Source organism: Sinocyclocheilus rhinocerous, unplaced genomic scaffold, assembly GCF_001515625.1.
Source record: "Sinocyclocheilus rhinocerous isolate Xijiao unplaced genomic scaffold, SAMN03320098_v1.1 scaffold580, whole genome shotgun sequence".
NCBI lineage: Eukaryota > Metazoa > Chordata > Actinopteri > Cypriniformes > Cyprinidae > Sinocyclocheilus > Sinocyclocheilus rhinocerous.
The window spans coordinates 239668-244635 of NW_015670982.1; the positions used below are offsets into that span (position 1 = coordinate 239668).

The 4968-nt window shown below is 35.3% G+C and overlaps 1 pseudogene; it reads right to left on the minus strand.

Annotated features, from left to right (window-relative positions):
• Positions 1 to 2234: 2234 nt before the first annotated feature.
• Positions 2235 to 4968, minus strand: part of LOC107734557 (SPARC-like protein 1) — a 7971-nt pseudogene continuing 5237 nt past the window's right edge.

Here is a 4968-nt window from a genome sequence, read left to right on the forward strand (position 1 = left end):
GATCCTCCCCCCTCCCGACCCACCCACTTCACTTCCTGTCATATCTGATCTGTCCTATCACAATAAAAGCAAGAATGCCAAAAACAAAAATAAATAAAAAGTGTGAGACTTCTTCTGGAGGTGCAGCTGGATCATGAACAATGGGTGCTGATCCATTCTTGAGTTTTAACTTTTCAACAAAACCTGCCTTGAATTGTCCCTCATTCAGAAAGCAGTCTGGAGTAAAATGATTTGCACAGCCAGACATAAATGAATTTAGTAAAAGTGAAGTGAAGTGATGTGTGGCCAAGTATGGTGACCCATACTTAGAATTTGTGCTCTGCACTTAACCCATCCAAGTGCACACATACAGCAGTAAACACACCATAAACACACCAACAACGTTGGGGGTTTGGTGCGTAAAATGATTTGAGCAGCCAGACATAAACGAATTTAGTGAAAGTGAAGTGAAGTGATGTGTGGCCAAGTACGGTGACCCATACTTAGAATTTGTGCTCTGCACTTAACCCATCCAAGTGCACACATACAGCAGTAAACACACCATAAACACACCAACAAAGTTGGGGGTTTGGTGCCTTGCTCAAGGGTCTCACCTCAGTCGTGGTATTGAAGCTGGAAGAGAGCGCTGGTATTCACTCCAAAATCTAAATGGCTTGATAATTGAGACGGCTTAGGTTTTTGGGGGATTAAAAAAAAAGGAGTGAATTTTTATCATTGTATGGTTGTGTCCACACACTGCTAAGACAAATGAAGATATTTTGCATCCAATGTCTCCTTTAAAATTAATCTTAATTCAAGTGATGAAGGATTTCAAAAGTCTGACAGTTATCAGTGTTATTTCCAAAGTAACCTTCCCAACACTGCATGTCAGAATATTGAAATAAGAGTTTAAATATTTGTTTCCATTATTTATAAATAATTTTAAATTGTTTTTCCATGTACAAAGGGACAAAAAACAAGATTCTACAGCAACTTCTTCGAAGTAGGCCTAAAAATGTGAAATGCTAAAATTCATATGCCAACATCACAATGGGCTTATGTGTCTCACATTACGATTAGACAAGCAATTTCTTCTGATTGGAAGAGTAGTTTGAGTAGGCCACTTTAAAGATTGATGAAAAATCAATTTGAAGACTAAATAAAATATATTGACCACTTTATGTCTCCAATCTGATGACTCATTAGTCAAATGCATTGTTCTCTTTGATCTTTGCCTTTCGATAGCTTCCCTGTAAGCTTTTTCACTCAGCGTAAAGTATTTATGAGCAGCACAATAAAACTCTTGACTGCACTCTTGAATGATGGTCTCAAGCAGGTGTTTCTCTAATGATTTAGAGTATTTGTTCTGGAGAGATACAATTTTCAACAGTATTGTTGGCCTGTGCAGTATCTTTGTTTTTTTCACTTTTTTTACTTCCTTCAGAATCCTTCTTGCACTTTATTTATTTACTCTTTTTCTGAAATCTTAGCACCAGGTGGTCTTATCTTATCAAACCTGACAGAGACCCAGAGTGTGCAAAAAAAATATGTATGCAAAATCAAACTAAAATGATTCAACTTTCTGAATCTATGGGGAAAAAAAACATCCAGTGAAAAGCTGTTTTTGGGAGATACCCCAATACACAGGCTATGGTAAGGAGAAAATCAAATTGTTCAAAAGTTTTCTTTTTTTTTTTTTTAAGTAAATTAACTTCTCTTTCTTGCACATAGCTTTATGGTCATGTATTCATCCTACAGAAACTGCTTCCAAATGTAGTATTTTTGGCACATATTTCTGATTTTACAGAATGCTCCAAAAATTTTTAATTTCATGTGAGGCAGTCAGTCTAATCATAGAAGATGACCATGGGCCATGCATCAACTGCTCACAGATGTCACATGGTCATTGAATTACACAGCACATTTAGGCACACAGTTCTGACAGCAGTAATTTAATGACTTCCTAACAGTTTTTCCCCCAGACACATTTTTTCATTTTTTTGTTTGTTTTAATTACAGTGGTCAAACCCCACACAGTTCTTTTCCAAACACAGAAATTGTTGTCAGTGTGCCTAACAAACCAAGCTTATGAGGATATAAAACTTGTGACAAGTTAAATTCCTGATTCCTTCAAGCCATATAATATGTAATAAATATGTAGGCTAATTAATTGACAACAAGCACATATAAGCACTCAAAAACATTTTCCAACATCTTTATAAAATCTATTTTATTCACTATGTAAACTTTCCCCCTGGAATGCATACAAAAAGTCTCAAACTAAAAGTACATTTTTTGTTCATTTTTGAACTAAATTATTATCTATAGTTCCTTTCATTTTTAGCATCCAATATGCTACACACATAATGCACCAAAAAAAAGGGTTTAGGGTTTTCTTGTCCATCATGATCATTACACAAAAACAGTACAATTTCACTGAACAGACCTCCAATATCATTATCTGCCTTATTTAATAATAATAAAAAAAACGTATTTTTGAGATGCTTGTTTAGACATTCGCTCTTGCTCAGAACAGCAGATTGGTATCCATGTCCTCTGTAGGAATGAAAAGATGGAAAAGTTGAAAAACCAACTTGGTTTTTTTATAAAGTTTTTAATTTATTTAAAACATGTGCATAAATAATGAATTTAAAGTGAATGAATAATAAATTAAAAACACTCTCAGCTGTTTAAGACAAGGTCTTCAAAATACTATTACCTTCCTTGATGCCAAAGCAGCTGCACCACTCCTTGAAGGAGACCAGTTTGTCCTTGTCAGCATCACATCTTTGGAAAAAGACTGAGGTGCAATGGTCCATTGGAACTAGGGGAACGCGCAGTGGAGCCAGCTCAGAATGAGAAAGAAACCTGCAACAGCATATAGTGTATCCACTAGTTTACAAAAGAAAGAAAATCTTAATGATCATATTTCATGTGCACACCACTAGAAAGACCAACACTAGATTCTTAAAGCTACTGTGTGAAATTTTCTCATATCTCAGTTTAATGCTGAGAGACATCTATAAGTAAATCATTTATAGGCAGATTTCCCCTACACTGCAGCTTTAAAGCCTCTGTCTGACCACTGATGTTGTGGAGGATATTGGCACAGAGTCTTGTCTTTTTCTGGAAATGTCCCTCAACCACATCCTCACACCAGCTAAAAATATTACTGAACCTCCTGTATGAGTAAGTCAGAATTAGAATAGTTTCAGCCTCAGACGTCTTGCCCACGAACTGCCCATTCGTGACCAACCACGTATGCGTGTACTGTAGAACTCCGAACTGGTGATCATTTCCCAAAGTTGCGTGTTCTTATCTAATTGGGTAGCTTTAATCACGTTTCAGGAATCAGGTATTTTTTATCAATATTTTAGTCAAAATTCTGGCTGCAAGCAAATGTTAGAAGGAAATTTGACAGCAAAATAAATGTCAAGTGAATTTATTGACTTCATTTACAGAGATATTTGGGATTTCTAATTTCTGATCAACTAAATAATATTGCAAGTAGAAATCTGTACAGACACACAGCCCCCACCTGTCTGAAGGATGTTGGTCCATCTGTGCAAACTGCCAGTGAACTGGATAGATGTACATGTTGTAGTTCTTCTCAAAGTCCTGCTGTAGAAGTTCCAACAGGGTGATCGCCTGCATGAAGCCGTCTCTCACTCTCATAGATCTTCTGAACCTGTTGAGCAGAGCATTCGTCATCTGTGATGAAGCCATATTTGATGGTTTAGATACAATCAAGGGCTATTTTTCAAAGTAGTACATCAACATTGTGTATTTTACTGTCAAAAGTTGGAGAGCTGAGTAGAATTTGTCACCAGTTTCTTATTTTAAACCTACACTGTAAAAAATGATTGCGATTTTAACAGTAAAAGACTGTAAAAATGCTACAGTAAAAAACTGTTAACTGGTTAACAGTAATTTCCATACTATATTCGGTGAATAAATGTAATTACATTTAATGTAATTTTACAGTAAAATACTGTTAAAAATACGGTTTTTAGAAGTGAAAAAGAAAAAGTCATTGTATAATTGACAGTAACAAACCGTAATTTGACACTCCCAGAATTCCCTGCATGACACTTCATATTTGATGTTTTTTCGTTGAAATAACATGTTTCTTAGTTTTTTCTTATTAATGATATTTTTTGTCATAATTATCTTAAATTTAACTTTTTAATGTCATAATAATTATGTCTTAAATGTCATAATTTTTTTAATGAGAAATACTTTTTTTTAAACTTTTTTCATAATTATGACTATCTCAATTTCTACTTTTTAAACTCATTATTATGACAATGTCATAATTTTTACTTTGTATCTCATAATTATGACTTGGTATCTTGTTATTTTGACTTCGTATCTATTCTGACGTTTTATCTCAGTTTTAAATGCCATTAATAATCATAAATATGACTTAGTATGTCAATTTTGACCTTTTTATCTCATAATTATGATTTACCAAAGCATGATTTTTTTTTTCTTATGTGGTGAAAATGGCGCTTTCGTGGTCTTTACCTTCATTACGGTGTTGTAGATGGAGATGAAGGATGTGAACAGGTCCAGATATCTGGTGGTGAAGACCAGCGCAAACAGCACCTGAGACTTCCCAGAAATACCTGAAACACACACATACACAACTCAACTTACGAACAGAACAGAACAGGACACAATAGGATCTTGAGTTCCTCCAGGAACCTGAAGAACCCCTGAAGAACCTTAAAAGCATGCTAGGTGGCTCACACAATCAGCTGCCAGGTAAACACAATAAAACTACACGTGAGCAAACGCTTAAGATCATTTACAGCCGACAGTCGACGTTTGCGCATTCAAAGCGTTTCAAGCGTTTTTCATGTGTGTGAACGAATCCTAAATAAGATCCGCTCCGGTTCTGCTCCACACTCACGGTCCCAGGTCCGGTTTAATCACCAATAACACTTATGTGATGAAAATCACATACATCTGTAGTTTTTAATCACT